Source organism: Cetorhinus maximus, chromosome 18, assembly GCF_964194155.1.
Source record: "Cetorhinus maximus chromosome 18, sCetMax3.hap1.1, whole genome shotgun sequence".
Taxonomy (NCBI): Eukaryota; Metazoa; Chordata; class Chondrichthyes; order Lamniformes; family Cetorhinidae; genus Cetorhinus; species Cetorhinus maximus.
The window spans coordinates 99,935,803-99,946,515 of record NC_135896.1 but is presented as its reverse complement, the minus strand read 5'-3'; the positions used below and the strand labels follow the sequence as shown (position 1 = coordinate 99,946,515).

At 45.2% G+C, this 10,713-nt stretch overlaps 1 protein-coding gene across 1 annotated transcript in view; it reads left to right on the top strand.

Annotated features, from left to right (window-relative positions):
* Positions 1-856, top strand: part of LOC144693399 (RNA-binding protein Nova-1) — a 272,828-nt gene extending 271,972 nt beyond the window's left edge. The window contains exon 5 of the mRNA XM_078563279.1: positions 1-856. This exon is cut by the window's left edge and continues 59 nt beyond it. The gene's annotated coding sequence lies outside the window, so the exon portion shown is untranslated.
* The last annotated feature ends 9,857 nt before the right edge of the window (positions 857-10,713 follow it).

Below are 10,713 nucleotides of genomic sequence, written 5' to 3'. Positions count from 1 at the left end.
GGTGACACCTCATTTCAGCACTGCACATAATTAACATATCAGAGCACACACATTGCCCGGCTTCCATAACTGCTAATAAAGTCTAATTTATTTCACGCTTACACGATCTGCTGGTAAAGTTTTGGGTTGATTTGTTGCACATGTGACGATATCATTGCTACTTGAATTCTGAAACCTATAATACAATCTTATGCCATGAGCACATCAAGAGACTTACGCAGCTGACAGTTCGTTAGGCAGATTGTCAAAACGAGAAAAGCGATTAAACTACAATACAAAATAGTTCTACTGGAATGTGGTTGAGATATCTGTGCTTCTAAATGTCAGTAAGTAGATTTTTACAGGTTTCTCAACGGCCACTAAAGAAGCCACGCAAGACCTTATGGCTTATTAGAAGATATAGAAAAACTCATTCCGGATAAATCCAAGCTGATAGTTCTGGTTCATTTTTATTTTAAATCACTGCTGCTCCTCTTCACGATCACAATTGCGGCGGTGTAAAAGATACGGAGAGTTTCAACAGTTCAAATCTCAACCCTTTCTTAACTGGACGTAGAAACCTGTTAAATACGCATGCATTAAGATTGTTCAGATCAGGCATTTATTTCATTTTGGGGTTGTTATTGGCACATTTGATTTAATCAAAAATGTAATAGTACATTTGAAACTTGAGTTCGAAGAATGTCAATGATCCGGCGTGTTTTTGGGTCTCTCCCCTTTTATGTTAACTTGTCAATTGAAGCTAACGTTGAATAATTTGAGATTTAAACTGCGTTCAATTCAATCGTCTTTTATGTACAATCACACATGCTAGATGTCTATCAATGATGTATTTCAATTAAAATATAAAACACAATATAGCAAATATTTTGAACTTCCGTTACTGTACTGTCTGTCTTAAAGGCACTCGAACAGAAACCTGGCTAGCTCCTGACTTTAACTTAGACACTTAGTTAAAGATAATACAGTTTACGACCGTTTTCATGTGAGATATTTGAAAGCACGTTTTAGCTCTGAGATGAGGCTCTCCAACAGAAAGTAAGTTGTCTCTAGCTTACTGAGAATTAGTCTTTTATTCTAGGGAGCGAATATTTGCTTTTTAATGTTTACCTTGGTCGGATTAATCTTCGTGGTTCTTTTAATCTTAGATATATAGGCAATTAGATATATACACAGGAGTTAGAGATATAGACAGATGTATACATAGATATATACAGGACCATGGAAACGTTACGGCGCAGAACACATATATACACAGATATATGCACAGGTGACGACTTTAGAAAATAGGAGCAGGAGTAGGTCATTCACCCCTTGTAGCCTGCTCCACCATTCAATATGATCATGGCTGATCCTCTATCTCACTCGCACTCTCCCCACACCCCTTGATGCCTTTAGAGTCCAGAAATCTATCTATTTCCTTAAATATATTGTGACTCGGCTTCCACAGCCTCTGTGGTAGAGAATTCCACAGGTTCATCGCCCTCATCTCAGTCCCGAATAAATAATGAGGGAGGTCATCTCCACACCACCCAACACCAATGCAAACATACTTCAATTCACTGGGATGAGTCTTATTTTTTCCCCCTCCTAACTTTCCTCGATATTAAAATTGGAAGTTCACTCAGACTATCGGTGACATTCAGCTGGGCGGCGGGGCTGATCTTTATGAAGCGCGGATCGACCGTGAAATGGTCGTTGTTTCTTGTTCAGGGCCGAAGTGCGGGAAATTCGGGCTTCCCTTTGCCTTAGTTCAAGTTCGCACAAGTTCCAGCCCTCAGGCTGAGATCAGGGAGTGAAACATCCCTGCTCTGTGTGTGTGTGAATAGCGGCCAGCCGCAGTAACAGAACTCACTGGAACTTCCCACTCAATGCGAATAGGGCTCGGGTGACATAGGAGCTGTTTCATTGTTTAAGTGAAATGGTGGCGAGGGGACAAGGTGCCCAGCGGTTATGGAAATGGGACCGTGCTGCTTTCTGTGGGCTGTGCTCTGTGTACCCCCGTTCTGAGAGAGAGAGGGAGAGAGAGAGACCAGCAACAGTGAAACTGCGACAGCCACAGTTAAACAGAGCATCGCCCACAGGCACTGAATTGAATGATTGCACCCAACTGCGGCACGTTGATATCTGATTCAAAGCACGGTGCTCTGACACACTCTCCTCTTATTACCTTCCCGCTTTTCGTTTTCCTTTCTAATGTCTATTTTCCAAATGCTACCATTGCATTGGTTGGTTTCTGTCTCCCTCCTCCCCCACCCCCATTTTAAATTCCCGGGGTATAAACTAATTCAGACGTGACATCCCTTTGTGAAATTGAGACGAACAGCATTTCGGTTTCAAAGTACAAAACCCTTAACGTTTAATGTCGAAACTGAATGGAATAAAATAGCTGCAAATAGTTCCTCTAATGTTAATAATACAGGCGGTATTCGAATTGTACAGAGTCCGCCCTAATGCACACTCCAAATACCGCCACGTCTCACTGACACTTGGAAGTGGAGAGAGCATTTGGAATAGACACAGGGTGGAAGGTGCCAGGGTACGCATCTTGCTCTTGCTAGGGAAGGAACGCCCTGGGTCCTCCCAGTGACTGAGTTGTATACGATAAGCAGCAGCATATTAACCCCGCACCTGCACCAAACAGCATCTCAGGATGTCAAATCCGTGTCCCACACAACACGGCGCTGCGGCCCCTGTCACTCCAGCAGCTGAATTTACATTTTAGCAGCAATTTCTTTGATCGATCATTTGGTTGCCGGTGGTGATCTTTAATTGGAATACGGGGGGGGGGATGTAAACTCAAAGCAATGAGTGGGAGAGGGGCCGAGGAGCGGACGGCAGGAATCGCTTTTCCAAAAGTGGCTTCTCTTCCTCAATTTCTCCTTCACCAGGGGCAAATTCTAAACCAAATTCAACTGTGAGAAAGTCAGCAAATCCGATTAATTTTTGAACGGCGGGGTGTATTGTGGTGTGGGTGATGTCTACTAAAGAGTGGAGCTTTCTTTACTACTCCGGGGTCCGCCAGCGAGATCCCCTCATCCATGATGTAAAAGAAAATGCTGGAAAAACTCAGCAGGTCTGGCAGGGTCTGTGGAGAGAGAAACAGGGTTAACGTTTCGAAGCCAACATGACTCTTCTTCATTAGTTAGTTTATTATTAGTTCATGTTTTGTGTTGTAGTTAAAACTCTGGGACCCATGACCACAGACTGAGTCATTCCAGCCTGCCAGTATTTTATTTGCATTGCCTAGTCCCGGGACAGTCCCAGAGGAGAACCTCCCACGCTCTCTAAACATTTTACACTTGGTGTTGAGTTTATTATTGACCCAGCGCTGGAGTGGCCGGTGCCATTGCAGTGAGAGGTCGCTGGGAAACCGGTGGAGAGACCTTAAAAGCACAGCCCTGCTCACTGGGAGCACCTCTCTCCTCAGGGAGGTGAAAGTCGCTGGATAAACTCTTCCAAATCTCGAATCTGAACAGTTTAAGCCTCCAGTGGCCTAAAAGTGCCGATGCATTCCCACCCTCAATGACTGATATTAGCAGCGCTCTAGGAGACCAGCCATTTTGGCAGGTGCTGGGAGAGGAAACCTTATCTTCCAGTGAAGGTTGTGAGTTTCAGAATCTCAAAGGTCGCCTTTCAGAGAAACGATACATTATTGATGTTGACGTGATGACGTTCATGCATGAACGTTATGTACACAGCATACTGATATTATGACTGTACATAAGTATTTTTTTTAAATGCAGCAGAAGCATTAAAACCCTGAGCGAGCAACAAAGCCCAGTTAATAGTCTAGAAACAACCCAGCCCCAGAGTGGGGCGGCTGGAGCTCGCTGACATGTTGAGCTACACACAGCTTCGCCAGTGATACAGCCTCAAGGTCAGACCATGCATTTCACTCCAAAGTTACACTGTGAAGCAAAACAAAACTCACCACTAAAGTGACCATGTAGTCGTATCCAAAGAGACAATCATTCCCTTGGCTCTTACAGCCATGATTCATTTAGTCCAGGCGGCCGTGTGTTTAAGGCACAGTGTATTGGAGGGCGGGTTTGGATGTTTTATTACTGGTTGCAGTGATACTTTCGGCTCATGTGCATCCTGAATGTTACCAGACACGTGCCAAATTAGCGCCACTTCTGCATCACATGCGGAAAGTGCGTCGTATCAGTGGAATATTAGCCTGGGCTTCGCACGGTTTCTACGGCACTGAGCATACAGGGCAATGTACAGTCCGAGTTGATGGAGAGAAGGTCGGGATTGCCCGGGCCACAGAATCTGATGCAGAGAAAGAGAATGCGGCGGGAATTTCAATGAAAGTGGCGTTCGGATGACTGAATGTCGGCCTGTTTTATGGCACTTTCTTCCTCTCCAAAGTTTAGAGTTACAGAGTTATACAGCACAGAAACAGGCCCTTCGGCCCATCGTGTCCTATCTTTTCTAATCCCATTTTCCAGCGCTTGGCCCATAGCCCTGTATGCTATGGCGTTTCAAGTGCCCATCTAAATACTTCTTAACTGTTATGAGGGTTTCTGCTTCTACCACCCCCTCAGGCAGTGTGTTCCAGATTCCCACCACCCTCTGGGTGAAAACATTTTTCCTCAAATCCCCTCTAAACTTCCTGCCCCTTACCCTAAATCTATTGCCCCCTGGTTATTGACCCCTCCACCAGGGGGAACAGTTTCTTCCTATTTACCCTCTCTATGCCCCTCATAATTTTGTACACCTCAATCAGGTCCCCCCCTCAGCCTTCTCTGCTCTAAGGAAAACAAGCCCAGCCTATGTATTCTCTCTTCATAGCTGAAACGCTCCAGCCCAGGTCACATCCTGGTGAATCTCCTCTGCACCCTCTCTAGTTTGTCCCAGGATAATGCTGAGGTAAAGCACAGGGACACATCGCGCACCCTCTCTATCTGGAACATTCAGACAAAATCGGCCAGGTTACACAAAGAGTGTTAAATTTTTAACATGACCCCCACCCTGATTGATCCCAGCCAGGGGCTGGCGGAAGAACCATTTAGTGATAGGGGGGCTCTCAGTCCCCCTCTTTCTGATCTGTCCATGGGAGGTGGGAGGAGGTGGGGGTCTCAGTCTCAGAACCTCCCATGTTTCATTGGCTGTAATATGTATATTGGGGGCCTCGGAAGAGTCAACAAAACATTGTGGGTACTAAGAGAGGATCTGATATTTTCAAAAATATGATGTATAAGAATGAGAATAACAGAAAATGTCCCACTCATATTGAACCCGTATAACACAGGCAGCTGAATACTGAGATCTTCAACTGCTTTATTTGCAAGTGACAATATCCAGCAATTTCCCTGTAACCCATACCCAGGCCCAGCCTCCATTTTGGTGCCATAATGACAACAATGTTCAGTTTTCTAGTGGATTGTGTTGCTCAGTTGGAGATAGGCCCAGTTGTCATCCCATTAAATGCTGCAGCTGTGGGAAATCTGAAAACAAACAACAGAAAACGCTGGGAACACAATGCAGGATGTGGAGATAACTGAGGAAGTGAATGTTTTCTGTCCCTTCCCATTAGTCAGGATGGTGCTTGGTCACTGGATTCAGCCCAGAGTCTTCATCATCCGGACAGCTATGATAGAGTGCAAATGTTGAGCATACTGATAGCAAGATCATCTATATTAATATGTTTAAATATGTAACAAAAATACTAACCCTCTTCCAGAATTATATTTCTTTTTCATTTATCTCTGAGCTGCTCACAATGCTATTAACCCTTACTCCAGGGGTCAGAGCTTTCCCCCAACTAGTGTCCAGCCCCTGGTAATTTAAGTATTCGACATAACGAACGTTCCATGGAAACCTGATAGTGAAATTTTAATTCAGCACAGTTCGCATTGCAGCTTACATCCATGACGTGTGAAGGCCTGAACTGAACTAACTTTAAAATGGAAGTGGAATTAATCCCAACCAACACCCCCCCCACCACCCCCCGACGCCACACACCCACACACACACACTCACACACACCCACACACACACCCCCACACACATCCACACCCACCCACACACAGGCCACACACCCACACCCACCCACACACACACAGACCCCACACCCACTCACACATCCGCACACACACACCCACTCACACCCACATCCACCCACACACAGACCCACACACCCACACCCACACACCCACCCACACACCCACACCCCATACCCACCCACCCACACCCACACACCCACCCACACACCCACACCCCATACCCACCCACTCACACCCACTCACACACCCACATCCATACACCCACACCCATACCCACCCACCCACACACCCACCCACACACACCAATTTCAGCACATCTCGGTAATTTACCTTTGACTGTAGGACCGGGTCCCTTTTACACTGTGACTGCAGCCTTGGTATAAAACAAAACTGCGAGACACCGATGGTGTAATGTGAATAAAGATTGCAGATTTAAAGGTCTCCGTTTCAATCCCCACTGTGTTGAATTAGTTCAGCTCCGCGATGATATCCAGCGGTTACTATCATCAGGTTGCTGTTCAGGGGGCTGGGAAAGGTGTGTGAAAAGATCCCTCTCCACTGACCCACACAAAAAGTGGACAAGTGAATGAGCTACATTCATGGAACCATTCCGGACCGGAGTAGGTACCGTTAAGAGAAGGAAGAGAACTGGTTAAAAAAAATTCCCCTTCTCAGAAAGACTATGTAATGTTCCATATCTCACAACCCTTATTTCAGCTGCAGTGTCCCCCCCCCGCCGCCCCCTCCCGGTCTGAAGTTAGATTTCCGTATCAGACAGTGTGAGTTTCCATATCTCCCATGTCCCTATCTGAGGGCTGGTTCTGCCTCTCATTGGCTGGGTATGTGCTCGATATCCCATCACCGCCAGCAAAGGTGTGGTTCTCATCCCAAATTCCGCCCTATCAGATTCCCGGGATACGGCAGGAGTGAGCTGTGTGTCCTGTGGCACAATGAGCATTTCCCTCCCTGTCTCCTGGTGACAGTGTCAGTGTTCAGTGGCCCCCACACACACACACTGGCCAGTGTTTCAACTCTGCTGCGTTAGTTCATGTGGAGGTTGTTGCGGGTTTCTCACTGGCCCTGGGAGGGGCGGGGGAAGCCACTCACTGTCTGTAAAACCCCCCCTGGGACTCACTTTCAGCTCCAGCAGTGAGGGAGCGAACCTCCTCCCTTGTCAACCTCCAGGCACCGAGCTAGATGCTCTCTGACCAACTAGCAGTTTGAGAATGGGGGCCTGAGACTCGGGCTTCTCAAAACACCGAAGGGTGGAGTTACCAAGAAATTCAACCGAATTTCTGGCCAGTTTCTAAACCCCGCCCTCCCCCCGCTCCCCCCTTCACCCCACAGTTGTAAATCCCACACAATTGTCAAGGCCAATCCCACTGGAAACAGCGGGGAGCGCTGGGGGGTTTATGGACATGAATCCAGAGTTATACTGTCACTGGCGCCCTGCTGGCTATGCAAACAGACAGAAAGCTGGGAGGAGAATGGCACTCCAGTGTCGGTGTTCATTCCTGTTCATACACCAAAGGTTCAAAGTGAAAGGCTTGGGGGATGCTGCACACACTGAGAGTGAAGCACATCATGTCCATATGTCCACTCTCCAACTCGAAGTGACCTTCTAGATTCGAGTACCTAGATCACGCTCAGAGCATTAGGGAGGGAGAGAACACCGCACACCCTGGATTATTTCTCATCTTTTCTAAATTGTGAATACAGATTGTGCGAGTTTCATTTCAGGCAACGGTTTAGCTGGACCAGGGCCTTCTATGGGTTATTCCTCACTGATCTCACTCTCTCGGTCCATGTGAAATACACATCCTGAGCAATACATGCCCTTTGCAAATTCAACACTGTTGCACTTTGAAAATCTAAACGGGCACCTCGAGATCTTATCTCATTGGCTGCTGGCTGCAAATGTTAACTCTTCACAATAGTTACAATTGCCCTAAATGGTCTTCTGAGTGTAAATATTTCTCTAGACGTATATTTTCGCTGCAGCTAAATAATCTTTAACTGTTTCACATGGTTCGGAGCAGCAGAGCGAGCATGGGCAATTCCTTTACCCATTGACTGAGACAGTAATGCAGTTTTATAATTCATTAAACAGTCAGTAACTGTCCTGTTTAGTGCTGCTCTATAAATTCTGCCCTCTCCGTATTAAAGACGATTTATTTGCCGATTCCCGTGTGAGCTCCTCGCCCTTGCGGCTGTCCCAAGTGCATTCTCTGCAATGCGACTTGAAAGCAGGAGGCGAGGGACCGTACAGAATACTCCGATCGGCTTGAAAATTAAAATTCCTGTCATTTCAGAATTAAAGAATCACAGACTGTTAGGTATTGAAACTGCTCCGTGAGTTAGTGTTTTTGTTTCAGTTTGTGAGTGACAGATGTTCTGGGTATTAGACTGAAGAGAAAATGACCTTTGCTTTTGTCAAACGCCCACAGGGTAGCTCGCACATCAGAGTGTTTGTCTATATGTAAACATATATAATGATATATATAAACTCCTGGCCATGGTATCGAGCCTGTGCTAGCCTTGCTGAAATGGAGCTAACCATGAGAGAGAGAGACGCAGAGGGGCTCAGTGTTCATTGCCGAGGTAAACTCTGTCCAAATTGAGCTTCATTGGTGGGATCTGCAGCAGTTTGTTCGGTAAATGACGCAATCCTCACTCGAGCAGACAGTGTCGCTGTCAGCAATGCACAGGTTTATTAAGAATGACATCCCAATAATCGTGTCATTGACACCAACGCATCCATCTGCAATCTCCCGCTTTTCTCCCCCTGATTGCCGGCGCCTTCAAACGCTCAGTAAGCTCGTTTTGCTGGGGTTGCAAGAGGCTGTCACACAATAACAGAGAAGGATTTACTGGGCGAGTATTATTGTAGTGAGGCAAACACATTTATAATAAAGTGGGGTTATAAATGGCAACAGTGAATTATTTTTCAAGTCATGGACTCTGTAGCTTTAAACAATTCAGTGACACAAGTTCGTAGTTATCTTTTTATTGTGGTTATCTTCTTTATAAAATATGATCAAATCTGCCTTCACAAGTCCAAGTTGGCAAGTCCATTGAGCCAGTGTCCAAGTTAAGCCAACATGATACATTAAATATTTTGCTTCTATGATACATTAAATAACAGAATAGTTAAATTGGTGACTGGCCGAGTACTGATGATGTAAGAGGATCCCTTACACTAAACAAACCAAACACTGTCCCCATTGTTTTCAGCAGTAGGATTGTATATATCCAACAATAAAGAATGATATATGAATGAATGGGCTGTATGATCGTATTTTAATTGTGTTTCGGTATGGTAACTGATAACTTCATCAAAGAGGTTTTTTGTGTTTATAATGATAGAAGGCTTTGGCAGTGATTTTGTACTGCTTCTGTAGCTATTCCAATTTCAAATTATTTGTGCATTTTTGAGGGGGGGGGGGGGGAATGGAGATCTTGACGAAGGGAGCGGCTATACTCCAGCAAGCAGCCTCAAACCGACATCTGCAGATTGACGTATGGATTCATGTTGCCAACTGCCATTTTCTGTAGATCACTGAACAGGATGACTGTGTGCAGGTATGTGGATACACAAGGACCCTGTCCCTCAACTATCTAATAGTTCCTTATTTGGGGTCGGGCCCAAAACTTATTTGTTTTGCCCTAATATTGGAAATGTTGATAAATGACCACGCTAAATCTCCAAGTTGTGCATTTGAAGGCAGCTTCACTCTCAGTTGCTATGAATTCATACCCCAGTGTGAGACATGCTTCTGGACCGACCTCACGCTCTTTGATATTAGTGCAACAACTTACATTTATACAACATCTTTAACACAGTGAAATGTTGCAAGGTGCTTCATGGGACTATCATCGGACAAAAATTGACCCAAGTCAAAGAGAGGCACGTTTGAACAGGTGACCTAAGGCTTGGCCAAAGAAGCGGCTGTTAAGGAGCGTCTTAAAGGAGGGAGAGGTGAAGAGGCAGAAAAGTTGAGGGAGGTAATTCCAGAGTTTAGAATATAGACAGCTAAAGGTGGATTAGCAATGATAGGATCATGGAATGAAACAGCATAAAGGGAGAAGATTCAACCCATCATTCTGGTGCCAGTTATTTGAAAAGAGCTATCCTGTCAGTTCTATCTCTTTGCCCTTTTCCTATAAATCTGCAAATTTTCCCGGTTAAGAATTTATCTGGGAAATTCTCTTTTTAAAGTAACTATTGAATCTCGCTCCACCGCCCTTTCAGAAAAACACAATGGGCCGAATGGCCTCCTTCTGTGCTGCAAAGATTCTGTGATTTTGTGAACAGAAAGGATTGAAGGCTGTATGGGAGTTGTGTATAGGATCCTTGGCAGCAGCTGTGTAGTGCTAGAAATAACAGGGATTAAATGAGAATTTGGCAAAGGCAAAGTGGTTTTAATGGGGATTTTAACTTTCTTACAGAGTTAACTTAAGCAGAATAGCTCATGTCATAAAGGGAGCAAATTTCTTGAAATCATTCAAGGATAGTTTTCAGCAACAATATGTCCTGGAACCAACTAGGAGTCAGGCCACCTTACATTTACTACTGAATAATGAACCAGATAGAGAGAGAAAAAACTCAGCAGTACAGAGGGACCTGGGTTTCCTGGTACATGAATCACAGAAAATTAGTAAGTCAGTACAGCAAGTGATTAGGAAGGCGAATGGAATG